The sequence below is a fragment of the Giraffa tippelskirchi genome, chromosome 10 (genome assembly GCF_054371585.1).
Source record: "Giraffa tippelskirchi isolate mGirTip1 chromosome 10, T2T-mGirTip1v1.2.pri, whole genome shotgun sequence".
Taxonomy (NCBI): Eukaryota; Metazoa; Chordata; class Mammalia; order Artiodactyla; family Giraffidae; genus Giraffa; species Giraffa tippelskirchi.
Genome location: NC_137284.1, coordinates 66,258,147 through 66,271,211, shown reverse-complemented (window position 1 = coordinate 66,271,211; position 13,065 = coordinate 66,258,147). Strand labels below are relative to the sequence as shown.

At 37.7% G+C, this 13,065-nt stretch overlaps 1 protein-coding gene and 1 non-coding gene across 2 annotated transcripts in view; both read left to right on the top strand.

Annotated features, from left to right (window-relative positions):
* The window catches only part of COXFA4 (cytochrome c oxidase associated subunit FA4), a 298,091-nt gene that overhangs the window by 50,445 nt on the left and 234,581 nt on the right, over positions 1-13,065 (top strand). The gene's annotated exons all lie outside the window — the stretch shown is intronic.
* LOC145524931 (small nucleolar RNA SNORA62/SNORA6 family) lies at positions 10,499-10,648 on the top strand. Its single transcript, XR_014067961.1, has one exon. It is a non-coding gene; the product is annotated as a small nucleolar RNA SNORA62/SNORA6 family (small nucleolar RNA).

The following is a 13,065-nucleotide window of genomic DNA, read 5'->3' as shown; positions in this document are numbered from 1 at the left end:
CTTTAGGATATCAACGACTTTTTAGCAAACCACATAATGAGAAGTATGCAGTCTTTTATCATTTGAAAAAAAAGAGTGAGCTTATAGATAACAGTTTGAGAATTATTTTCAAGTTTCAAAGACCAGTGTAGTGCCAGCACTGATGAGAATGTATGCACCTTGCCTTTGGTAATGGACAGGCACAGTGTATTTATTGTTCTTTTTACTCTGCAGTACTGTTCTGTGATGACACATAAGCTGTTTTGATCTCTGGGTACTTTAGCTTAAAGTGGACCAGGAGCTCTTCTACCCTTGGGGGCGTTAGTAGGATTCTAATGATTCTGTTTGATCTCCCATGCTAAACGCAAATGAAATAAATCAGGAGAAATACACATAGTGAGTATATCAAAGAGTTATTTCTACTTCTGGGCATAAGGCAGTTGCTAAGCAACCTGTGTCAGACTTCATGGTCATCTTTTAGAAGGACACAAAGTCAATGCTCACTACAGACACATTAGATCGTAAATGAAAAAAAAATTATTTTGTTGGATTCAAGAAAAAGCTCCTTGGGTGAACATTTAATGGTTTCAGGATATGGTGTATCTTTTTGCAGATGTGCTTAGGGGAACAATTAAATAGGTAAAAAAAAAAAAAATCAACATTCAATCCCAGCAGACAGGAAGGACAAAGAAAATAAATGACATTTTCTTTGAATTATTCTCACTTCCCAGGATCTACCTTCAGAATACTGTGACTATCTGCGGGATGTAATAACCTTAACAGTACATGCCATGAACCTTCCAACAGCAGGGGAGTCCACCAGTGTACCTTTGGAATGTGGAATTTTATTGATAATAAGAAAATTACTTACAATCTTCTTTTACATCTCCCTTCAATACCACATTTTACAATATGAGCTTTGTAACGTAGAAAAGAGCTTTGTCAAAGCAAAGAGGCATGGGATAGGTTTTGGGCTAAGTTTAATAAAGCTATCCAAGGCACAGAGTGTGGAAAAATTATGATATTCACTTTGCAGAAATTATATGTTCAGTATCTAAAAATCACTGATGATTTTTCTTCAGTATTTTGTGTATATAAATATTTTTCTTCTGATATGAGATTATTGCTTGGCCCATCACAGCATTTCATTATGTGTTTTTTTTTAACTGCAGTGCCTTGATAGTACCATTTACTGGCAACTTGACCTTAGAAAGTTTTTTTAAACTCATTTCAGCCTCCAGTTTTCTTGACTATAAAACAGAGCTATAAATAGTCCTCTCATAGAATTGTGATAATTTTATGAATTCATAGTTTTATATAAAATACCTAGTGGATAGTATGTTTTAAGTTGCGCGCCTGTGTGCTCAGTTGCTCAGTCATGTCTGACTCTCTGTGACCCCATGGACTGTAGCCCACCAGGCTCCTCTGTCCACAGGACTCTCCAGGCAAGAACACTGGAGTGAGTTGCCATGCTATTCTCCAGGGGATCTTCCTGAGCCAGGAATTGAACCTGCAGCTCCTGTGTCTCCTGCATTGCAAGCAGATTCTTTACACACTGAGCCACCTAGGAAGCCGATAATTATTATTATTTATGGCATCGGCTATTAGAACAAAGTATTCTAAGTAGGATTATTGTATTTTGTCTGTAAAAGCACAACGATTTTTAAATGGGAAAGTACATTAACTCATGTTTTTTTGTGAAGTTTTTTTTTTTTTTAAGAAATTAAACACATTTAACTGAAACTGAAATAGTCATTACACTGAAGTTTTAAAAAAATATTGTTCAGCTGCTAAGTCGTGTCTGACTCTTTGTGACCCCATGGACTGGAGCTCACCAGGCTCCTCTAACCTCCACTATCTCCCGCAGTTTGCTCAAATTCATATACATTGAGTCGGTGATACTATATAACCATCTCATCCTCTGCTTCCCCCTTACTCTTTTGCCCTCAATCTTTCCTAGCATCAGGGTCTTTTCTAAGGAGTCAGTTCTTTGCATCAGGTGACCAAAGTATTGGAGCTTCAGCTTCAGCATCAGTCCTTCCAACGAATATTCAGGGTTGATTTCCTTTATTTTTTATTCTATTTTTTTAACTTTAAACTTTTTTTTGTATTGGGAGTATAAGCCCATTAATAATGTTGTGAAAGGACTCAGCTGTACATATGCGTATATCCATTCTCCCCAAAACCTCCCTGCCATCCAGGTTGGCACATAACATTGAGCAGTGTTCCAATAAGTCTATGTTGGTTACCCATTTTAAATATAGCAGTATGTACATGACCTTCCAAAAGTCCCTAACTATTCTCTTTTCTCTGCAATCCTAGGTTTGTTTTCTAAGTCTGTGAGTCTCTTTCTGTTATGTAGGTAAGTTCCTTTGTATAATTTTTTTTTTTTAGATTCCACATATGAGGAATGTGATATGATATTTTTCCTTCTGTCTGACTTGCTTCACTCAGTATGACACTCTCTGTGTCAATCTGTATGGCAGCAAATGGCATTATTTTATTCTTGTTAACAGTTGAATAACATTCCATTGTATTTATGTGCCACCTCTTTATCCATTCCTCTGTCAATGGACATTCAAGTTGCTTCTCTGTCTTGGCCATTGTAAACAGTGCTGCAATAAAAGTGGGGTGTCATTTCGGATCATGTTTTTCTCAGGGTATGATTTCCTTTAAGATTGACTGGTTTGATCTTCCTTGCAGTCAAAAGGACACTCAAGAGTCTTCTCCAGTACCATGGTTCAAAAGCATCAGTTCTTTGGCACTCAGGCTTCTTTACAGTCCAGCTCTCACATCCATACATGACCACTGGAAAACCATAGCCTTGACTAGACAGACCTTTGTTGGCAAAGTAATGTCTCTACTTTTTTAATATGCTGTCTAGGTTGGTCATAACTTTTCTTCCAAGGAGCAAGCATTTTTTAATTTCATGGCTGTAGTCACCATCTGCAGTGATTTTGGAGCCCAAGGAAATAAAGTCTGTCACTGTTTCCGTTGTTTCCCCATCTATTTGCCATGAAGTGATGGGACTGGATTCCATGATCTTAGTTTTTTGAATGTTGAGTTTTAAGCCAGCTTTTTCACTCTCCACTTTCATCAAGAGGCTCTTTAGTTCCTCCCCACTTTCTGCCATTAGAGTGGTATCATCTGCATATCTGATGTTGTTGACATTGATCCCCGCAATCTTGATTCCAGCTTGTGAGTCATCCAGCCTGTTATTTCACATGATGTACTCTTCATGTGTGCTCAGCCGCTCAGTTGTATCTGACTCTTTGAGACCCCATGTACTGCCAGGCTCCTCTGTTCATGGAATTTTCCAGGCAAGAATACTGGAGGGGTTTGCCATTTCCTCCTCCTGGGGACTTTCCTGACCCAGGTATCGAGCCTGAATCTCCTGCATCTTCTGCATTGCCAGGTGGATTTTGTATTACTGAGCCGCTTTGGAAGCCCTGAGGTACTCTGCATATAAGTTAAATAAATAGGGTGACAATATACAGCCTTGATGGACTCCTTTCCCCATTTAGAATCAGTCAGTTGTTCCATGTCTGGTTTGAACTGTTGACCTGCATACAGGTTTCTCAGGAGACAGGTAAGGTGGTCTGTTACTCCCATGTCATCAAGAATTTCCCACATTTTTTTTGTGATCCACACAGTCAAAGGCTTTAGCGTAGTCAGTGAAGCAGAAGTATGTTTTTCTGGAACTCTCTTGCTTTCTCCATGATCCAATGAATGTGGGTGATTTGGTCTCTGGTTCCACTGCCTCTTTGAAACCCAACTTGTACATCTGGAAGTTCTCGGTTCACATACTGCTGAGCTAGCTTGAAGGATTTTAAGTATAACCTTGTTAGCATGTGAAATGAGCACAATTGTACAGTAGTTTGAACATTCTTTGGCTTTGCTTTTCTTTGGGACTGGAATGAAAGCTAATCTTTTCCATTCCTGTTGTCAGGCTGAGTTTTCCAAATTTGCTGACATATTGAGCACAGCACTTTCACAGCATCATCTTTTAGAATTTGAAATAGCTCAGCTGGAATTCTATCACCTCCACTACCATTGTTTATAGTAATACTTCCTAAGACCCAATTGACTTCACACTTCTGGATGTCTGGCTCTAGGTGAGTGACCACACCAGTGTGGTTATCTGGGTTGTTAGCACTTTTTTTATTGTTCTGTGTATTCTTGCCACCTCTTCTTAATCTCTTCAGCTTCTTTTAGGTCTTTACCATTTCTGTCCTTTATTGTGTCCATCCTTGCATGAAATGTTCCTTTGATATCTTCAATTTTCTTGAAGAGATCTCTAGTCTTTCCCATTCTATTGTTTTCTTTTATTTCTTTGCATTGTTAATTTAAGAAGGCTTTCTTATCTCTCCTTGCTGTTCTCTGGAACTCTGCATTCAGTTGGATATATCTTTCTCTTTCTCCTTTGCCTTTTGCTTCTTTTCTTTCCTCAGCTATTTGTAAAGCCTCCGCAGACAACCACTTTGCCTTCTTGCATTTCTTTTTCTTTGGAATGGTTTTGATCACTGTCTCTTGTACAATGTTATGAACCACTGTCCATAGTTCTTCAGGTACTTTGTCTACCAGATCTAATCCCTTGAATCTATTTGTCACCTCTACTATGTAATTATAAGGGATTTGATTTAGATCATATCTGAATGGCCTAGTATTCTCCCAACTTTCTTCAATTCAAGCCTGATTTTTGCAATATGAATATCGTGATCTGAGCCACAGTCAGCCAGTTCTTGCTTTTACTGTCTTTATAGAGCTTCTTCCTCTTTGGCTGCAAAGAATATAATCAGTGTTACTTCAGTACTGACCGTTGGGTGATGTTCATGTGTGAAGTCCTCTCTTGTGTTGTTGCAAAAGGGTGTTTGCTATGACCAGCATAAAAAGAAAAATTATATCTATCTTTGAAGTGTAGTTCACAGCGCATTTTCTTTTTGGTTCTGCAATAAGTATAAAGTATCTAAATTTTGTCAGTAAATGAATATTTCTTTCTATAACAAATTATAATATCTTTAGCATACAGATGATACAAAAAACCTAGTACCTATAGTTCCAAACTCTCTCATAGGTTCATAGAGTCTCCTTGGAGGCATAGGCCAGCATTTTAGTTTTGGAGAAGAATTTTTGTGTTGAATTTTGTGAGTCTGTTAAAAAATCTGTTAACATTTTTTACAATGATGAGTTCAGTGATACTAAAAAGTCAGTTAGGAAGAGAACTATGATGATGAGATAGAAGATCCAGAATCCATCTTTAGGGAGTCGCAGCTCATCTTTTTTAGGACTAGTTGGGCCTTGGTATTCTCTCTGTTGCAGTGGAATATTTGTTGATTAATTCAATGACTATTTTTTGCATGCCTACTATGTGTGCTAGGCACTGTGTGAGAGATGCTGCAAATAAAGTGGTGGACAAATTCTAAGAGAACCCTGCTCTCTTGGAGCAGTGGGAAAAACAGTTAAGTGCTAAGTTCCTTGAAGGAAATGAACAGGGTGAGGGATAAATAATAGTGCTGCTGGGCTGGTTGAATGAGCTGCAACTACACAAGGGAGAGTGGCTGGGAAAGATCTCTGAACAGTTGGCATTTAGACTGAAACCGCTCAGAACAAAGTTGACCCCCTGGACCTCAGCGTTCAGTGTGAGTAGTTCTACAACAGCTGATGTACCCGTCAATGACTGACCTTTCTTTGTCTTCAGGACTCTTGAGTTCGAATGAAATAGCATGGTTTTCCCTCTCCGTTTCCTTATGAAGGTCTTCCACTTTTATCTTTGTTTTTGGAGACAGCTGTTTCATTTTACTGATAGATGCTATGTCATCCTTAAGCAAGCCAGCACTTCTTTTATTTTATGAGGATTGTTTTCTTCTACACATTTTCATCTCAACCCATGTCTTTTCATATAAATTATGAGCTTTAAAAAAATAAACTGAAGTAAACTGTTGGTAGAGATCAGGGAGGAGCTGTAATCAACATGTTAGAGTGGGGTTGTTCCATTTTTCCATATCTTGATTACCAGTTTCTCATAAACATTGAGCATGGCTTAAAAAGAGATTTAGAAAGTCATTTATATGTTACTAATCTACATTTTCATAGAATTTTAAGTCTTTCAAATTGTTGTGTTATATATATTTAGAAACAAGACGCTGGTCTAACAGCAATAGCAAAAGCATCCTTGCATTGTCAGGAGTGGTGTTTTCAATTTGGTTAGCTTTCAAAACACCCATGAGCTGTAACATTAGGAGCATATTAATCTACACAATTTGAACATTAATAGATTAGCATTCACGTTTATACATTTATATGATTAAAGCTTAAAGTGTGCAATTTGTATTTTAATACAAATCAGTGTCTACATGTCTGTTTGGATGATTGGGAGTTCTTCAAATTTATAATTAGCACCTAACAACTGCTAAACAGGTATTATGAGAAACGAAGTCAAACAATATGAAACATGAAACAGAATGCCACATTGTAATAACATCTGTAAGCCATGTTTTATCTGCCTTGTGTTAATGCACTCTAGATAAGCGATTTCTAAAACTTACCTATATGCTGTGTTTAGTCACTCAGTTGTGTCCAACTCTTTGTGGCCTCATGGACTGTATAACCCGCCAGGCTCCTCTGTCCAAGGGGATTGTCCAGGCAAGAATACTGGAATGGATTACCTTGCCCTCCTCCAGGGGATCTTCCCAACCCAGCGATCGAACCCAGGTCTGCCCTATTGCAAGCGGATTCTTTACTATCTAAACCACCAGGGAAGCCCAGGAATACTGGAGTGGGTAGTCTATCCCTATCCAGGGGAACTCCCCGACCCAGGAATCAAACCAGGATCTCCTTCATTGCAGGCAGATTCTTTACTAGCTGAGCTAAAGGATACAAATGTGAATCAGTTACGTAGGTAAAAGAACTGATTAGAATTTTTTCCCTAAGGATTTTTAACATTTAATCATTTGATTAATTCATTTTTGGCTATGCTGGGTCTTCATTGCTGTGTGCTGGTTTTCTCTAGTTGTGGTGAGTAGGGGCTACTCTAGTTTTGAGGCATGGGCTTCTCATTGCAGTGGCTTCTTTTGTTGTGCAGCATGGGGCTGTATCGCGGGGTCTTCAGTAGTTGCAACACACAGGCTAACATGTGGCTCCTTGGCTCTAGAGTATGGCTCAGTAGTTGTGGTGCACAGGCTTAGCTGCTCCAAAGCAGGTGGGATCTTCCCAGACCAGGGATGGAACCCATATCCCATTGGGGAGCAGATTCTTAACCACTGGACCACCAAGGAAATCCCTCCCAAAGGATTTTTTATTGCTTAATATAAATAATTAAACAACAATAGAAAACTAAACTGTGGTATAGTAAAATTTTCTGTTTGTAGGGATAAGCTGCTAAGTCACTTCAGTCGTGTCCGACTCTGTGCGACCCCATAGACAGCAGCCCACCGGGTTCCCCCGTCTGTGGGATTCTCCAGGCAAGAACAGTGGAGTGGGTTGCCATTTCCTTCTCTAATGCATGAAAGTGAAAAGTGAAAGTGAAGTCGCTCAGTCATGTCTGACTCAGTGACCCCATGGACTGCAGCCTACAAGGCTCCTCCATCCATGGGATTTTCCAGGCAAGAGTACTGGAGTGGGTTGCCATTGCCTTCTCCTGTAGGGATAAGAAATAAGCCTAATTATAAAACATAAAGAAAGGAACTCAGTTTTATTGAAGAATGAGAAAATCATATTTCAGTTCAGACTATATATACATTTTTATAAATAATTTTTCAGACTATGTATATTTTTATAAATCATACCCATATGTTATCTTCATAAAGCCTACCCATATATCATTTTTCAGACTCTTACTCCATATATGCATACACACATACCCATAAATACATTGACATAGACACTTGGGTACAAACATGAAAAGACTTTCATTTAATTTACAGAACAGTATTTTGAGGTTTTTTAAACACTTAGGATAATTTTTTGTGGCTCAACTGGCATTTTGGCTATGGTTATTAAGACTTGGACTTACAGAATACATTTAATTCAATTTTATTAAAGTGCTAGTTTATCTTTAGCTGACTAATAGGATAATGAAATACTGATGTGTCCAATTTGACCTTCTTAGTGATCCAAATCAATTATTCCAGCAATGTATCTTTGTAGTCATTTCACTAATGGGCTTGCTGAGGTACCCCCAGTTTTGGAGAATAGACCCTGCTTTACCTAAACGACTCACTATGTCACCGCTTAATAAATTAGTTTAAAAAAAAATCTGCTCTCATTTAAAGAATATTCAGACTGAAGACAAAGCTGCTTTTATTGTGGCTTGACTGTCATTTCTGTTCAAAGGTACATTAGTTCTGTTAAATGTAACACATTGAGTGAGTACATGGGAAAAGATCTGGCCTAGGTAACTGCTGTCTTTTCATCCCAAGTTTTCCGAGTCCAAACTTTGGAGCCCTGGTTTATAAAATGAAGCTCTAAGTCCAAAGTAGAGTAAACATAAAGAATATTTACTTCTCCTCTCCTACCATCCCCACTTTCAAACTAATTTAAAAAATTGCCAGATTACCATGGTATATATTTATCATATATCCTCCTCCTTGAAGTCAAATAAGGAGTTAACAGGGCATAATTAATCAATTATTTTATTTAACTATTTATTTCTTAATGTGCATGTCTATGTCTTCCCTTTCAGCTTGAAGGGCAAGTATTTATATGTATACTTCGCTTGTACATAATTTTCTATCCTTTTCATGTGCGTCTTCCCCCGTTTTATGGCAGTTGTCAGCAGCTGTAGTCCAGACACCTTGAGTTGAACATCACTTGAGAGGGTTCTTGGGTAAATGAGAATTTAATCCCTTTTCACACCCTTTTTACTAGCAAGGGAACCAATAAGGTTAGGAGGAATGATCAGAGAGTTTTGCTTTACTGCAGCTGCCACTTAGATTCATGTAGGTCTGAGTAATAAGTATTGTTGAAAAAAATTGTTTTGATCACTTTAGATATTTTTTAAAATCTTGACGAAAAGAATAGGGAGGGAAAATGGAAGTATGTCTGATTAGCAAATTTAAGGTACCACTAACTCTGTTATTCTATATTCTTCCAGAGGTTCTTTACAGATGCAAATGTAAATATCTTTTAATTTTCTTCCTTCAGAGAAATCATGATATAAGATTATTCTGTGTTTTATGTTTTAAAAGTTTTACATGTGTTTAAAAAAAACACCAGACATATATTTGAATACTAGACTAATTTTTGATTGCTAACAGAATGATGGTTCAAAATGCAAAAAAAAAAAAAAGAAAGAAAAGAAAAACCAAACCTTAAAATTTATTTTTTGTGTACAAATGTATATTTATAAGGATTTCCCAAGGGGCTCAGTGATAAAGGATACACTTGCCAACGCAGTAGATACGGTAGACAGGGTTTGGATCTGTGGGTCTGGAAGATCCCCTGGGGAAGGAAATGGCAACCCACTCCAGTATTCTTGCTTGGAAAATTCCATGGACAGAGGGGCCTGGAGGGCTACAGTCCATAGGGTCACAAAGAGGCAGACCCAACTGAGCATGCATGCATGCCATGCATGGAATTATAAACATGTAATTTTTAAGTGCCTAGTGATTTGGTAGGCATCATTAACAACTCTGAACTTTCACTTTTCTCTGCAAGAAAATTATTATCTAATTCTGGAAATGAGGTACACATGCCTTTGAAAAGCTAATACTTATGTCAATGTATTGTAACTTTCGTATATAGCTGCTGCTGCTGCTGCTAAGTTGCTTCAGTCATGTCCGGACTCTGTGCGACCCCATAGATGGCAGCCCACCAGGCTCCCCTGTCCCTGGGATTCTCAGGCAACAATACTGGAGTGGGTTGCCATTGCCTTCTCCGTGTATGTATCTAGAAGACATTATGTCTGTGGAACTCATTCTTGTCATTTGATACCAAAACTTCTTTTCATAGAAAAATTGCTTTATTATTTGTGTAATGAAGGATTTAAGAATTCAAAAAACTGCAGAAAAGAAAGTGATAAATATGATCTCCAGTCTCACTACCCCCAACAAACAATGTTAAGTGAACATTATTCCATAATTTTTCTATGTATGTATGTAAATAGAGGCTAGAAAGAAGGCTTTGAAAAATATTTTTCATGAAACAAGACCATGTTGTAAGAGATATCTTAAGAATGAAATGTATTAAGTTTTATTTGAATTTAAAGGTAGCAAATTAGAAGGACTGATGCTGAAGCTCCAATACTTTGGCCACCTGATGTAAAGAGCTGACTCATTGGAAAAGACCTCAGTTCTGGGAAAGATTAAAGGCAGGAGGTGAAGAGGATGACAGAAGATGAAATGGTTGGTTGGCATCACTAACTCAATGGACATGAATTTGAGCAAATTCCAGGAGATAGTGAAGGACAGGTAAGCCTGGCGTGCTGCAATCCATGGGGTGGCAAAGAGTTGGACACCACTTAGTGACTGAACAACAACAAGAGGTAGCAAATGAAAATAAGTTGGAGTGAAAGAAGTTGCTAACTGCACATTGTTAACGTTTGGAGTTGAGGCCACTGGCCGATGAAGTCACAAGTATAGGCAGTGTGCTCCACAAGGGGCAAGATTTTCTAAAACACCACAAGGGTTTCTGGGCCAGTGAGTGGAGCTTGATAGTAATACTTGCTACAAAAGTATTATTTTAAGACTGAGTTGATGTATCCTGCTGTAAGATCCTAAAAAGGGAACTCGCTCAGTGAGTCTGATGTGGTGGATGCTCGGCCGAGAAGTTCTGTTCGTGCATGGCACCATCTTCCAAGAACACCCATGGGAGGTCATGCCTGATCTCCACTCCAGATCCTGAAGAGACCGAAATGGAAGAGCAGGCTGCAGCTGAGAAGGCTGTAACCAAGGAGGAACTTCAGGGGGAATGGACTGCTCCAGCTCCAGAGTTCACTGCTACTCAACCTGAGGTGGCGGGCTGGTCCAAAGGAGAGCAGGTGCCTTCTCTGCCTATTCAGCAGTTCCCCATTGAAGACTGGAGTACTCCGCCTTCCACCAAAGGCTGCTCTGCAGGTCCCACTGCTTAGGCCACTGGATGGGTAGGAACGACCCCTGAGTGGTTTTAAGCTGTTCTTCCACACAGTCTTAAAATGGAAATTTGGTTAACAGAAAATAAACCATTTCTAAAAAAAAAAATTGCTAAAACTCAAGTGTTTTGAGTCATTATTTCTTAAAGGATCCTTTTAAGATTAAATAAAAAGATTATGAAAATCATTAAGAATTTGGAGCCTTTTTAAAACCACATCTTCAATTTAAGAGGGTGTTGATTGATTTCTTTTTGATGATGGGGAATTAGTACCCTCATGTTTTCTTTTATAATATTTTTCTTTAATCTACTGGTATATGTCAGTAACATTATTATTTTCATACTGTCCAGGTTTCTGGCATTTACGTTCTATTCTATAAGCATAATCTATGTGCTTTTATTTATATTCTACTTAAATGGAGACACAGCTCATCACTTGTTTTTACATTGTTTTACCATTTCTAAGTTTGTTATTTTCATTCATTTTATAAAAGTAGCTTTACATTTTGATATATTTTACAAAGCAGTTTCTGAAGAAAGGCTCATGAGTTTTGTGGTCCCTAGATTCTTTCGTGTTTTAGAATGACAGACTGTTGATTTTATACTTGACGAATATCATGGCTACATGCTTTAATAGAATTCTGTACACATTGTTCTTGTGCTGGTGGCATAAAATATTCTGTATTGAAATCCAAGGCCAGACTGACTGAAGTTCAATAACTTAACTAGGATTTTCCTGAAATCTGATATGCTTTTTTGATTTGAAGATTTAATTCCTTTTTTCCCCATGGAAATTTATTTATTAAGGCTTCTACTTAAAGGACATCAGTTAACTTTATTTTGAATCGTCCTAATTTCTCCTTCATATTATTTGCTTTACTTTTATCTTCTTAATATGTTTGCATTTTAAAATCTGTTATTAATATGATTTTATCAGGTTTTTTTTCTCTAGACTGATAATTGAATTGTTAGCTATATATATCCTATTACTTATAGTTTCTTATTTAGCTATTAAACTTTATTATGCTGCTTTGATTCTCAATTTATTTCCATAAACTTGTGACCTCTGTCTCTTCTTCCTTTCTCCCTCCTTCACACTGTTTCTCTCTTAACTAATTTTACGGGTTAACAAAGCTAGGCTATGGTACCCAGTTGTTTTGTCAAACACAAATCTAGATGTTGACATGAAGGTATTTTTTTAGGCATAATTAACATTTATATCAGTGGACTTTGAGTAAAGCATATTACCCTCAAGAATGTGGGTAGGACTCATCCAATCAGTTGAAGTCTTTAGGAGAAGAAAGGACTTTATATTCAGGCTGCATTGAAACCATTTTCCTGGCAAAGCAATAAAGCTGTCCTTTTCTACTTCACCCAAAATTGTCTCCAGGATTTGATTTGGCACTGGTGTACAGAGAGGCCGAGCTTTCGGTAGCATTGTCACAAATTGCAGAATTCTGCCACCTCCCCCCTTTTTTAAAATCTGGGAATGTTCCATTGTTTGTAGATAGCACATTTTCTTTATCCATTCATCTGTTGATAAACATTTAGTTTTTTTTTAACATCTTGGCTGTTATGAATAGTGCAGTGAACATGAGTATGTAGATATATCTCTTTGAGATCCTGATTTCAATTCTGTTGGGTGAATACCTAGAAGTGGTGTTACTGAATTAAATGGTAGTTATAGTTTCAGTTTTTTGAATTGAATCTCCATGCTACTGTCTACAGTGGCTGCCCCAGTTTGTGTTCCCACCATCATGGTGTAAAGGTTTCAATTTCTTCCGCATTCTTGCTAGCACTCGTTGTCTGTTTTTGATAATAACCATTCTGACACATGCAAAACATGGGTTTTGATTTGCATTTCCTTGATGATACTAATATTGAGCATCTTTTCACATAACTGTTGGCCATTTTAGAAATCAGTAGCAGAAGGAAAATTGGAAAATTCACAAATATGTGAAAATTAAACAGCACACTCTTGAACAACCAGTGGGTCAAAGAGTACATCAAAAAGGGGAAAGA